At 43.2% G+C, this 15,156-nt stretch overlaps 1 pseudogene; it reads right to left on the reverse strand.

Moving 5' to 3' along the window:
- Window positions 1-15,156, reverse strand: part of LOC100345918 (interferon-induced protein with tetratricopeptide repeats 1B-like) — a 45,645-nt pseudogene continuing 30,489 nt past the window's right edge.

Genomic DNA, 15,156 nt, shown 5'->3' on the forward strand with positions numbered 1-15,156 from the left:
TATTTCTCTCTGATCAAATTTATTAACTCTTTTCCTTTAGTATCAACAGAATTGAACGGAGTGGTTCTTGTGTGTTCCCCAGGGATGGTCTGAATGATGCACTCTGTCCCTACTCTGTTCCCCACCATTGGTCAATTCCAGCTCTCAGGGATCAAGGTGACAAGAGTCAATCTTCCAAGGCCTGTAGAAATAATTACTTTCCAAGTATTTTTTAAAATTCTAGCCATGCTTTATAATCCCAAGGATTGCTCTGTTTCAGGCCTTCTAGCACTGCGTATGTTGATGATTTTGATTTTGCTATTTCCACAAAAACATAGAGTACACATCTTTTTTTTTTTTTTAAATCTCATTGACAAAGGAATCACTCAAGAAATTTGTGATCTTAGGAAATTTTGCTGAATATTTTTGTGTAGGTGCAAAACAGATTATATCTCACACCACCCAGCAGCACTGGAAACATGCATCCAGTTGTGAATATCGTCTTCAGCTTACACATCCAGAAGGTTTTCCATTACATGTTTTCCTCAATAAACTGGAGAAACAGAGATGTGAGTAAATGCTCAGGAACATATTTGGATCGTGAAGAACCCTTGTGACTGCCAGTAGCTGAACTGACAAAGGGTAATGTTATTGGCTTGACTGACTCACTGATCCGCAGGTGGTAGCTTCAGTGGGTCCTTGGGAAGTGGAACTCTAGGCTAAGGTGCTGTAGCAGACTCCAGAATCCTCTCCTTGTCTGTACCTTTAACCTTTGCTCAATGGTTTTACCCTTTGCACTGACCCTGTTGCAGATCAATGTTCCAGGTCACGTGAAAAAGAAACATTGCTTCTTTAAGTCTTCTCTGTGTGGGTTATCAGCTAATGTGAGGGTGGAAGCTCTTCATTCCAAGGGCAGAATCAGGCAGAGCATGTTCTCATTGGCCCTACAGATGATTGGTGCCCCAATTAGCATTAGAGTTTTTTTGTTTGTTTGTTTGTTTTGTCAACAAGAAGTGCATGGATGCTGTAAAGAGCAATCTCTGCAGGAAGTACACATTTTTTTTAAAAGCATTACTTAGGAGGGAGAAGGAGAGGGTGAGGTAGAAGTAGAGGAGAGAGGGAGAGAGAGAGAGAATTATCTCCACTGCTTCATGCCACAAATGCCTGCAACAGCCAGGACTGGGCCAGGCTGAAGCCAGAAGCAAGGAATTAAATTCAGGCGGCGGAGATGCAAGTACTTGCAGTATCAGCTCTGGCTCTCAGGCTGTGCTTAGCAAGAAGCTGGTATCAAGCGTGGAGCTGGGATTCAAACACAGACCTGATATAGCATGCAGGCATCCTAAGGGCCATTTAAAGTGCTATAGCAAACGCCCCTCCTAGTTACTCTTTTCAAGTTAGTGCTTGGGGAAAGATGATGTTATATTTCGTTTTGAGTACCTTACTTGGATAACGGCGATCTCCATTTCAGAACATGGAGTTTAGGTCAGCAGCCAGCCTTAGAGCCTTCTCATAACACAGCAGGGCTTCGCTCACTTCCCCTCTCAATTTGTGGATGAGCCCAAGGAGGGCAGTACTTTCCACATCTCGGACATTCTGGTTCACACGTCTTTCTGCCAAAATCTCTAAAGCCTTGAGCAGTTTTTCCCTGGCATGGGACACTTTTTCTATTTTTAGACCTTTTAGATACTGAGTGATGGCTTTGTCTTCTTCAGAACGTCCACGAAGCTCATAGAATTGGCCAAAGCGGTAATGAATTTCTTGCTGGATGTGATCGTCAATGTCCTTGATGCGTAATGCTTCCTGAAAATGTTCCTCAGCCTCCCTGTACTGCTCTTTTTCCACATACATTTCTGCTAGGTTCACATGAGCCAATTCAAATGTGGGCTTTAATTTCAAAGTTTCTTGAAACTCACCTATAGCCAATTGTATCAGTCTGTCCACATTTTCTCTATCTTGCCTTCTAACTTTCCTCATTTGTGCCTGGTAGCAAAGTCCCAGCTGGTGATGCAGGAAGGCCGATGTGGGCGTTGCCTCCAAGGCCATTTTCAAGTACTTCAGATCTTTATCTATACGGCCTTGTCTGCGGAAAAACATGGCTGCGTATCGAAAGACGTAGGTCTGGGAGGACTGTTGGGCCAGAGCTTCCTCCAAGCACTCTCTTCCTTCGGCCTTCTGTCCTACATCCTGCAGCTTCAGAGCAAGCAGAGCTTTAAGGTATGCATCTTGTGGATTGAGCCTGACGGCCTCCTTAGGGGCTGCAGAGAACACACCTTTCTATTATCATTGGGTGTTCTGCTAGAGTAATCCAGGCGATAGACAGTGACTGCATACCCTGTGTTGAATTCAGGGTTCTCAGGGTCTGCTTCCAGAGCCTTCTCAAAGCAGGCCTTGGCCTGCTCATAGTTCTTTCTTCCACACTTCAGTAAAGCCCAGCCTTCCTCACAGTCCATCTCAGGGCACTCCATTCTATAGAGGGAGGGGTTTGCAGATTTCTGGCACATATTCTCCACCTTGTCCAGGTACGTCTGTGCATCTGCCAGCCTGCCCATGTGGTAGTACACCCAGGCATAGTTGCTCCAGGTCACCAGACTCCTCACATCTGAGTGGTCAGCCTGGTCTCCCTGAACCACCTCTTCTGCTTCTTTCAGGTTCTCCAGGGCATCCTCATGCTTGCCTTGCAGGTGTTTCACATAGGCCAGCAGGTTGTATATTCCTACCTTGTGTTCAGTGTCTAGAAATTGAATCTCTTCCAGGATTCTGTCTTCTAGGTCAGGCAACCCAGTGTCTTCGATGAGCAGCCCCCATGTGAAGTGACATCTCAGCTTCTGCAGCCTGTCCTTCAGCGGATGCTCCTCAGCACGCTCACTGTGAAACAACAGCAGAATGTACTTGTAGTTGAGGGAGAACTAACTTTTTTTTATTTAATGAATATAAATTTCCAAAGTACAGCTTATGGATTACAATGGCTTCCCCCCATAACGTCCCTCCCACCCGCTACCCTCCCCTTTCCCACTCCCTCTCCCCTTCCATTCACATCAAGATTCATTTTCAATTCTCTTTATATACTGAAGATCGGTTTAGCATACATTAAGTAAAGATTTCAACAGTTTGCTGCCACACAGAAACATAAAGTGAAAAATACTGTTTGAGTACTAGTTATAGCATTAAATCTCAATGTACAGCACACTAAGGACAGAGATCCTCCATGAGGAGTAAGTGCACAGTGACTCCTGTTGTTGACTTAACAAATTGACACTCTTGTTTATGACATCAGGAATCACCCTAGGCTCTTGTCATGAGCTGCCAAGGCTATGGAAGCCCCCTGAGTTCACTGACTCGGATCATATTTATTTTTTTTAACTTTTATTTAATGAATATACATTTCCAAAGTACGGCTTATGGATTACAATGGCTTCTCCCCCATAACGTCCCTCCCACCCGCAACCCTCCCCTTTCCCATTCCCTCTCCCCTTCCATTCACATGAGGATTCATTTTCACTTCTCTTTATATACAGAAGATCAGTTTAGCATACATTAAGTAAAGATTTCAACAGTTTGCTGCCACACAGAAACATAAAGTGAAAAATAATAGATGATTTTTTAACTGATGATGAAATCAGATCAGACCTATTGTCATGTTTAATCCCAGTGAGAGTCAAGTTGGGAATTGCTAATTTGTTCTTTTTTTTTCAACAGATGATCAGTTTAGTATACATTAAGTAAAGCTTTCAACAGTTTGCACCCCCATAGAAACACAAAGTGAAATATACTGTTTGAGTACTCGTTATAGCATTAAGCCTCAATGTACAGCACATTAAGGACAGAGATCCTACATGAGGAGTAAGTGCACAGTGACTCCTGTTGTTGACTTTACAAATTGACACTCTTGTTTATGGCATCAGGAATCACCCTAGGCTCTTGTCATGAGCTGCCAAGGCTATGGAAGCCCCCTGAGTTCACTGACTCTGATCATATTTAGACAAGGCCATGGTCAAAGTGGAAGTTCTCTCCTCCCTTCAGAGAAAGGTACCTCCTTCTTTGATGACCCGTTCTTTCCACTGGGATCTCACTTGCAGAGATCTTTCATTTAGGTTTTTTTTTTTTCCCCCAGAGTGTCTTGGCTTTCCATGCCTGAAATACTCTCATGGGCTTTTCAGCCGGATCCGCATGCCTAAGGGAGAACTAACTTTAATGTCTGTTCTTGAATCTCACACTTTCATTCCTTTAGAGTGCCTGCATTCCCATGGAATCTGAATGTAAGGCAGTTGGTTCTGTCTGCAAGCTCTAGTACTTTTCAGTCAAACAACCAGCTTTCTATAAATGAGGACTGCAATAGTACTTCCTACACTGGGCTGAGGAGGATTAATAAGTCTAGAGTATATTACTTGGAATATGAAACCTTTCTATTGTGCTATTAATATGATTGGTATTGAGACCAGTTAGAAATGCAGAATCTTGGAAACATTGTTGATTTTAGTATCTAGTCTCTATATAATGCAACAAATTCAGACCAACAAAAAGAGGTTCTATTTACCAATGGAACATAGCAGGGCTTTGCTCATTTCCCCTCTCAATTTGTGGATGAGCCCAGGAGGCTGATACTTTCCATAACTCATACATTCTGGCTAACATGTCTTTCTGCCAATTCACTCTGTACCTAAAATAACTATGGATTCACTGAGTGTGGCAAAAGTACTTTCCAGATCCAGTGTTACTTTACTAAGTTTCTCTCAATGATCCTATCTTATCCAATTACCAGCCAATATCAACATTGTGAATTGACATTGGCACAAACAAAGTATGTATATAGTTCTGTGATTTTTTTTATGTGATTGAAGTGTGGAATCACCACTTCAATGAAGATAGAAACATATATATGTAATATATATGTATTATGTATATATCAACACTCTCATTATGATAACCCTTTATAATCAACATGTGACTTTTTTATTTTTTTTTAACTTTTATTTAATGAATATAAATTTACAAAGTACAGCTTATGGATTACAATGGCTTCCCCCCCATAACGTCCCTCACACCTGCAACCCTCCCCTTTCCCACTCTCTCTCCCCTTCCATTCACATCATGATTCATTTTCGATTCCTTTATAACAGAAGATCAGTTTAGCATACATTAAGTAAAGATTTCAACAGTTTGCTCCCACACAGAAACATAAAGTGAAAAATACTGTTTGAGTACTAGTTATAGCATTAAGCCTCAATGCATAGCACATTAAGGACAGAGATCCTACATGAGGAGTAAGTGCACAGTGACTCCTGTTGTTGACTTAACAAATTGACACTCTTGTTTATGGCATCAGGAATCACCCTAGGCTCTTGTCATGAGCTGCCAAGGCTATGGAAGCCCCCTGAGTTCACTGACTCTGATCATATTTAGACAAGGCCATGGTCAAAGTGGAAGTTCTCTCCTCCCTTCAGAGAAAGGTACCTCCTTCTTTGATGACCCGTTCTTTCCACTGGAATCTCACTTGTGGAGATCTTTCATTTAGATTTTTTTTCCCCAAGAGTGTCTTGGCTTTCCATGCCTGAAATACTCTCATGGGCATTTCAGCCGGATCCGCATGCCTTAAGGGCTGATTCTGAGGCCAGAGCGCTGTTTAGGACATCTGCCATTCTATGGGTCTGCTGTGTATCTCACTTCCCATGTTGGATCGTTCTCTCCCTTTTTTATTCTATCAGCTAGTATTTGCAGACACTATTCTTGTTTATGTGATCCCTTTCGCTCTTAGTCCTATAATTATGATCAGTTGTGAACAGAAATTGATCACTGGGACTAGTGAGATGGCATTGGTACATGCCACCTTGATGGGATTGAATTGGAATCCCGTGGTATGTTTCTAACTCTACCGTTTGGGGTAAGTCAGCTTGAGCATGTCCCGAATTGCACATCTCTTCCCTCTCTTATTCCCACTCTTATATTTAACAGTGATCACTTTTCAGTTAAGTTTCAGCACTTAAGAAGAATTGTGTATTGATTACAGTATTCAACCAAAAGTATTAAGTAGAACAAACAAACAAAAATACTAAGAGGGATAACATATTAAGTTGCTCATCAACAGTCAGGGTGAGGGCTGATCAAGTCACCGTTTCTCCTAGTGTTCATTTCAACATGTGACTTTTTTGTTTAAGATTTATTTTATTTATTTGAAAGACAGAGTTACAGAGAGAGGTAGAGACAGAGAGAGAGGTCTTCCATCCACTGGTTCACTCCCCAGATGGTGGCAACGGCCAGAGCCACGCTGATCCAAAGGCAGGAGCTGTGAGCTTCTCCCAGGTCTCCCACATGGAAGCAGGGGCTCAAGCACTTGGGCCATCTTCTACTGCTATCCCAGGCCATAGCAGAGAGCTGGATCAGAAGAGGAGCAGCCAAGACTAGAACTGGCACCCATTTGGGATGCCAGCACTTCAGGTCTGGGTGTTAACCTGCTGCACCACAGCGCCAGCCCCCCAACATGTGATTCTTTACCTATACTCCCAAGCATCCCTGCTTTTGGAACTACTAATTTGACTTTCATCTCTCTGATACTGCTATTTCAAGAATGTCCTACAAATGGAGATGGTCCTACAGTATAGTAACATCCATCAATGGAATACAACACATTAAGAGAATGTGTTGGAAAATCATGACTCATCAATGCAGAAACAACTTTTGACAAAATTTAGCCTTCTCTCATGATACAAATACTCAACCCACATGTAATAGAAGGAAACTACTTCAACACAATAAAGGCCACATATGGAAAATCCCACAGCTAGCATACTAATCCATGCTAGAAGGTTGAAATTGTCCTCTAAGATCAGGAACACAAGCAAGGATGCCTCTCCCGCCACTTCTATTCAACATAGACCTTACATGTAGAATATTCTGATGATTCCATGCATAAAGTGTTAGAACTAATTTTAAAAATTCAACAAACTTCTGGATATAAAACCAACGTGCAAAAAAATCACTGTTTGTATACACTAGCAATAAACAGTCTGAAAAAAAGTAAAGAAAAAATCACTTATATACTATTATGAAGAAGAAAATATTAAGGAATAAACTTTAAAAAGAGGCAAGATAATTGTATGCTTAAAGAATTAAAAAGAGACACAATGGGAAGACATCCCTTGATCCAGTGGGAAAACCTAATATTGTTAAGATGCCAATACTATCCACAGCAATCTACAGATTTAATTCATCTCTTATCAAAACCCCAACAATATTTTCTCAGAATGGGAAAACTAATTCTAATTCATATTTGTGAAGTTCCAGATAGCCAAAAGAACCTTGAAAAGGGACTACCAATTTGACATCCACACTTCCTGTTTTAAAAACATATTGCAAAGCTACAGGAATCAAAATATTATGTTCTTGGCATAAAAACAGAAGATATAAACCAATGCCCAATTACAGAGTTTTATTAGTCAGCCCAGGCTGACATAACAAAATACCACAGACTGAATGGCTTAAAAATGTGTTTTCTTATAGTTATGGAAAAGAGAAATCTCAGATGAAGGTGCCAGACAGTCCTGTTGCTGGTGAGAACTCCTCTGGGTTTGTGGTGGCTGCCTCCTTGCTGCCTCCCCACATGGCCTGTCTGCATTGGCCCACAAGGAGAAAGAAAACTGCTGTCCCTTCCTCTTTCAGTAAGAAAACACCAGCCTTGCCAGGTTAAAGTCTTGCACTTAGACTTCACCTTTATCCTTCCTGTTAGAACCCAGCTCCAAATACTGCCAAATGGTACTTAAAGAGTCACCATATATTTTTGCATGAGTGGCAGTACACAATACTGTGTATATTTACTGTAAAACAGCTTTTGATATGAATGTTAAAGCCATTTATTTTGGAAAAAGATTCTTTTTTTTTAAAGATTTATCTATTCATGTGAAAGTCAGTGTCACACAGAGAGAGAAGGAGAGGCAGAGAGAGAGAGAGAGAGAGAGAGAGAGAAGAGGTCTTCCATCCGATGGTTCACTCCCCAACTGGCTGTGGATCCGAAGCTGATTGGGTCTCCCATGTGGATGCAGGGACCCAAGGACCTGGGCCATCTTCCACTGTTTTAGCAGAGAGCTGGATCAGAAGTGGAGCAGCCAGGCCCCAAAACGGCGCCCACATGGGATGACAACGCCTCAGGCCAGTGCTTCAACCCGCTGCACCACAGCACTGGCCCCGGAAAAAGATTCTTTTCAAGAAAAGGCATGAGAAACCTAGATAACCAGACTCAAGAGAATAAAGATAGACCCTTATGGGATTCCACATACAAATATTAACTTACAATAGATTAATTACCTAAATGTATGACCCAAGGCTATAAGACTTAGAAAGGAAGAAAGAAAAGAGGAAAGGAAAGGAGAGGAGAGGAGAGGAAAGGGGAGGGGAGGGGAGGGTTAGGGGAGGAGAAGAGAGGAGAGGAGAGGAGAGGAGAGGAAAGGAAAGGAAGATGAAAAACAGAAATCAAAACCTCAGGAATTGGCTTTGACTGTGTAATCTTGGTGGTGATATTAAAATCTTGGGCAAAACAGTCAAAATGGATAAGTTGGACTTCCGGGAAATTAGAAACCTTTGTGCATCAGAGGATACTAGCAACAAGTGAAAAAACAACTCAAGAAACAAGAGAAAATATTTGGGAAGCAGGTATCTGATAAGAGATTATTGTTCAGTGGATACAAAGATCTCTTACAAGGCAGCAACAGAAGGACATTGCACTCAATTTACAGATGTGCAAAGGCCTGGAGTAGACATTTCTCCAAAAAAGAATCCCAGAGGACCAGCAAGCACCAGAAAATGTATTTAACACCATTAGTCATTAGCAAAGTGTGAATCAAAATCACACTCAGATATAGCTTCTCAGAATGGGAAAACTAGCATATAACTAACCCAGATATAATGAAAAGGAAAAAGAACGAGGTAATAAATGAATAAGTATTAGCAATTGATTGAATCAATTGAAATGCTGACATTGCTGGTGGGAATGACAAATGGTGTACAGCTGCTGTGGAAAATAAGCTATTTGGACTCTTAATAGTTATCTATAGAGGTATTGTTTAATCTACTTCTGGGCATATTCCACATGTGAGGGCATGCTGCAATTAAGTAAAAGTAGGTGTTCATGAAAAATGTGTGCACGGATGTTCATTGCAGCACAATTCTCAGCAGCCAAAAGATGTACATCAATGATCCAATGATAAGCACAATGCAGAATGTCTGTAATGGGGAATATTACACATTTATGAAAAAGAATGAAGTACCTATAGATGCTACAACACCCCAAAAAGAAGTCATTACAAAATGGCGGTGTTATCTGCTAATGTGGTCTTGAGGTCTCTGTCTTGAGCATGACTATGAAGACTAGCCCTGCCAGACGTCTAGCCCTGCTCAAATACATTTGGTCTGGATGGTTACATGGGTCTTCCCTTATATATACCTCTTTATCCTGGTGCATGGCCTAATGCCTATATCTCACCCATGACCCAGTGTCCTTCTCATGGTATAAACACTTGTTTAAATGCAGACATCACTGTGGCCCTTGTTTGATCTTGTCTAATCTATTCCTATTAGGATTAGGAATCACAGCATTACCCAGTTGGGTTTCCTATAGTGTTCTAAGTGCTGGCTTTGGAGCAAATGGTTGTAAGTTTTATGTGGTCATGATCTCACTAAGATATTGTCACTTTGGCCTAAGTTCCCAGACCCTGCAGGCTGTTGGGGGGTCTTTCAGCTGAATCAAGGAAATTTTGTGTCCAGCTGTCCATAGGCCAGGTGGTTCCCAGGAAGTGACTGCATGAAGCAGATTTGAATCAAGCACACTGAGGAATTGGGAGGAATCTGAGAGCTGTAGACAATGTCAAGCCTGAGGTAGCTCTGCTGGTGGTGTGAGGAAGTCCAGCTACCTTGAAAAGGGATTCTGAGGCAAGATAGAATGTTAAGAACTTGGTATAGCGACATGGTGTGTGTGTCTGTTTACATGAAAAGTCTGTATGAGGCCAATCCAGGAGACAGAAAGCAGATAAATGGTTTTTGGGGCCTGGGGTGAAGGGTGAGTAGGGAGTGACAATGGGTATAGGCTTTCTCTCTCTACTGGTTCTTGCATTAGTAACAGGTTGCACAACATAATGACTGTGCTAAAAATCAGCACACTATATAACGTAAAATCTGCAATGTCTCCCTTCTGCTGGTTCACTTCTCAAATGGCCATAATGGTCAGAGCTGTGCCAATCCAATACCAGGAGCTAGCAGCTTCTTACTGGTTTCCCAAATAGCTGTAGGTGCCCAAGGTCTTTATTTCATTTTCATTCAGAAATGAAATCTTTTCAGGGTAAAGTATTCTGGGTGGACAGTTTTTTTTTCTCTTAAGACTTGGACTATGTCTTGCCATTCCCTTCTAGCCTGTAGTGTTTCTGATGAGAAGTCAGCTCTGAGTCTAATTGGAGATCCTCTCAAAGTAATTTGGCATTTCTCTCATGTACAATGTAGAATTTATTCATTGTGCTTTACTGTAGTAGTTTGACTACAATGTGTTATGGTGAATATCTTTTCTGGTCATGTCTATTAGGAGTTCTATGTGCTTTCTGTATTTGGATGTCCCTTTCTTTATCTAAATTGGGAAAGTTTTCTAGAATTATTTCACTAATTAGGCCTTCTAATCCATTCTCTCTTTCCACACCTTCAGGAACTCCTAAGACCAGTATGGTGGGTCATTTGAAATTATCCTTTTATATCTGCAATACTGTTTTATGTTTACCAATTTGCTCTTCCTCTTCCTTCTCTTCCTCTTCTTCTTTTTCTCTTCCTCCTCTTCCTCTTCCTATTCTTCCTCTTCCCCCTTTTCCTCTTCTTCCTCTTCTTCCTCCTCTCCCTCCTCCTCCTCTTCTTACTCCTCCTCCTCTTCCTCTTCTTCCTCTTCCTCCTCCTCCTCCTCCTCACTTCTTCTTCTTCTTCGCCTGACTGATTGATTGATTGATTTCCACAGTTTTGTCTTCTAGCTCGAATATTCTTTCTTCTTCCCCATTAAGTGTGTTGTTAAGGCTTTCTACCACATCTTTATTTGATCTATTGCATTCTTTATTTCTAATATTTCATTTTGATTTCTCTTTATATTCTCAATTTCATGAGAGAAATTTTCACTCATGTCACATGGTTTTCTTTAGTTCGTGGATTTGCTTCTGATTTCCTTTTAGTAATCCTATGATCAATTTTATGAACTCCTTTTCTGGCATTTCATCAGTCTCTTCCTCTTCACATTCTAATATTGAAATGTTGTTGTGTTCCTTTGGAGTTGGGTCATGGTGTCTTCCTTATTCCCGTGTCTTGAATTTCTGTGTTTATTTTTAGTTACTTGTTAACTAACTTGGAGTTAGTTACTTGTTGGTCTTTTCCTCTGATAGCCATTATCTTTGACCTTTGCCTCTGTGCCTTAGTGAAATGTCTGCACTTTGAGTGAATACCAAGAGGTGTGTACTGGGTATGGCCAGGGACCTCTGGTCAGTGCATTAGGGTGGGGCAAGTATCCAGGGTAAAACCCAAGTTGGGCTTGGTAGGTCTCCTCTTGTTAACACAAAGAAGTGGGAATGGTTCCCTCTGTTGGTGTGATCACTTCCTCATCTCCTCTCCTCCAAGCTGAGGAATGCCTGGTGTTAGCCCCAGTTGCTTCAACACTCATCCAGGATGCCATATGAATGGATTAAATGATCTTCAGAGTCCTCACCTTGACCACAGTTCCAGCTGCAAGACCTGCCCCAGGCAACGAAGGAGCCCTGAGCATGTGGATTCACACCCAATGATTGCTCACATGCCCAGCTACATCCTGCACCCTCTCACATAGCCACCTAGTCCCCACGGTCTCAGCACAAAAGGCTCCCACAGTCACTGTAAGCAGAGGCTCGGCTCTATCCTGCTAGCCTGTCCAATCAACAGAGAGGTAGATATTCCCTGAGCAAGTTCCACTTTGGCAGCTTGAGCTCTGGTATGTGTGGAGACTAGGGATGCCTCACAGTCCTATGTGAGTGCCCAGCCACCTGTCAATCCTGCCAGCCAAGCTCAAAGGCAGTAGGGACTTCAGATTTTTCCCTCTGCTAGAATATCTGGATCACACACATATACAAGAACCACTGGCCAGATATACCCTGCTCCCTGTCACCGCCATTAGTACTGCTGAGAAGATGGTGTCCTGTCTCAGCCAGTTGCTGTGCGTGCCCACAAAGGCTTCTGCAGCTGCTGCCCAGGCCCAAATTGATGGCTGCCCATTCTCAGCTGGGCAGTGGCTGCCATTGTGGGGAAGATTAGGTGAGATAAATGTGCCCCCTTTTACTTCCACTGGGCTAGCAGTTAACCATCCGTATTATCTGGTCCCAAGGGGTCCAGTCTGGCACACGCCAGGCTCTCCCTCCAGTTGCTTCACCACTGGTTGCTGCAGTTTGCTGTCACCCCCGTCTCCAAGCTGCTAAAGTTACTTTTTGTATAGTTTTATTATCCAGTATAGGTTGAAATAAATGTAAAGATCATTCAAACAAGCTAATTAGTATACTAAGAAATATTGAAACAAGAAATCAGAGTAATAATATCAGTTCTAGTGATGAAGATTCAGTTGGCAACGTATAGACATTCTTAGGGTCAAGCGTATGTACATGTTTGCGTGCATGTTCCCAAGCAGGGACTCAGGCCAAGACTCACGGCCAGGAGGACGACAATGATCTGCGGATGGCCTGCGTTCCCCAGGATGAAGTAACTGCTAATCTAAGATGCAGTCCAACTGACACAGGAGCCCAGCTGGGCAGAGAGCAAGAGCAGAAGACTGCAGGGCAAGGCCATGAGCTTCTCATGCCACATCCCCACAACATGACCCACAAAGCAAATGCGAGGCCTCGGGACTGCAGCTGACACAGCCCCTCGGCCCTGCACGTCCTCCGTGGTGAGCAGCCTGCAGAAAACGCTGTCTGCATGAACAAGCTGCCCAGCCCTGCCCAGACTGGACAAGTGCAGCTGGTAGAAGAGACTCTGGAGATCGGAGTCATTTCTCCCTTCCTGAAAAACTCTGTCTCTCTTCCCTCCACTCTGCGGGTAGAGTATTTGAAAAGGTTCCTTTGATTAACGAAAAGAAACAAAAACACATGGGTGGAAAATCCTTTCTGTGTGTGGTTATGAATATGCATCTCCACAGTCTTCTACACGCACAGGCACATGTCCACTTTCCAACACACTCCAGTCCATACACAGCCACTCAAATAGAGTCATGAGCAAACGTGTCCACACCTGTTGAGACATGGTGACGAACATCTGCTCAAAATCTCTATAGGCATAGCGCAGAGAGGCTGAGAACTCCTTACCTCATGGTTGCTGAGAAGGAGGCAGAAGTCTGCAGGTTTCCTGAGCCGGACTGTGCCCTCTGAGACCTGGCCCGTGTGCGTTGTGGATTCCACATAAACTGAGCACTGCAACAGGTACATATAAGCAGCAGGTGTTGTAAACTGTAGGCGTATCCTTACCAATCAGCATTGGAACTGAGAACAGAAATGAAACTGCAACAGGTCGATTTCTTGTTCCTGAAAAAGAAACTTAAATGTTGAGTGCTTTCTCTGTCCTCTTTTGAAAACTGAGAGGAGACTGATGAGAACGTTGTACTCATGTACCATTGCCTCTTTCCTGTCCTTGCAGAGAACTGGAGCTGGCAGATGCAGGTTAGGGCAGAGGCCTGGGAGCCTAGAGCAGGGGACCATGATAACCACGGGGTGAACTTGGGAAAGCTGCCCCCAATCTGTGTACCTGTTTGCTTACTATAAGCAAGCAGTTTTCATTTCATAGTGCAAGAGTTCACAAAATTCTCAATGAAGTCTTTTTTTTAATGATTTTTTTTATGTGTTTTGAAGATAGAGTTACTGAGAGACAGAGGCAGAGAAAGAGGGATCTTCCATGTGCTAATTGACACCCAAGATGTCAGCAATGTCCGGAGCTGCGCTGAACTGAAGCCAGGAACAAGGCGTTTCTTCCAGTTCTCTCATGCGGGTCAGGGACCCCAGGTTTTGGGCCACCTTCTACTGTTTTCCCAGGCCATAGCAGAGAGCTGGATTGGAACTGGAGCAGCCAGGATTCGTGCAGGTGCCAAAATGGGATGCCGGCACTGCTGGCAGTGGCTTCCCAAGCTACACCACAGTGCTGACTCCTAAATGGAAGTCTTAACTCTCATTTGCTGCCATTCTAAGAGATGACATATTATTGATTCTACTATAACTATGCATACCCTGCTAACAATGATTTTACTCCTTATTAGTCATAGGAACAGACTCTGGGTCCCATCCTAGGAGTCTAGAAACAACTCTCTGGGTGGCTGAGCCATTGTGAGGGCCATTCACCTCTGTGAGCTCGGTTCCCTGCTGGGCCGAGGATGATACAGGACACCATGGTGTCTCGTGGGGACACCTTAGCCTCAGTGTGGACTCTTGGCTTCAGCGGAAGGCAGAAAATGTCCCAAACCAGCACTGTGAAAGCAAGAGACTTTTGTTAATGTGATCATATCAGGTGACTCCTGCCATGGCCCCCATGTGTTATTTCAATTCCTCTTTCCTGTGCATTGATAAATATGTGTTAATATGTGGGCTGCATATTCCCTGTGTTTCCCCAAAAGGGACTGTGATTCCCGGAGACCAGGAGTCCAACTCTCTTCAATCTGTAGATGGTTACTTCTGCAGGTGTCATGACAATTGGAAGTTATCACAACAAGAGAAGGAGTGATATGTGCACTGTGCTAATATATTGCAATGGATACAACGAGGCTGAAGGTCAGGTAACAGCGACTCCTGACACCATGTTGGATCCAACGGTCGGTTACCCATCTCTAGTCTACCTCTGCTTGGCTGGGCTGCAGTCTCTGCAAGACTTCATTTCTTTGTCTGGTTCCTGTCAGGTGGGGCTTGGTGTTGCCACGCCCTCCCTGCCTCTGGTGCAGTGACTGCAAGACCATGCTTTGCTGTGTGATCCTGGTGGGTGGGGCGGGGCCTGCCATCTAGTATCCCTGGGGTGCAATTTTTGCCAGACCACGTTTGCTGTCTGCTTTCCGGTTTCTGGCATGTTGGGGTTCTCGGTTGTGACAGGCAATCTCAAGTTTATTCAGATGATAAAACAAGAGATTTTGCATGAATTAGTGGATCCCAGTACTCACTGCACTATAGAATCCTCCAG

The sequence above is a fragment of the Oryctolagus cuniculus genome, chromosome 15, assembly GCF_964237555.1.
Source record: "Oryctolagus cuniculus chromosome 15, mOryCun1.1, whole genome shotgun sequence".
NCBI lineage: Eukaryota > Metazoa > Chordata > Mammalia > Lagomorpha > Leporidae > Oryctolagus > Oryctolagus cuniculus.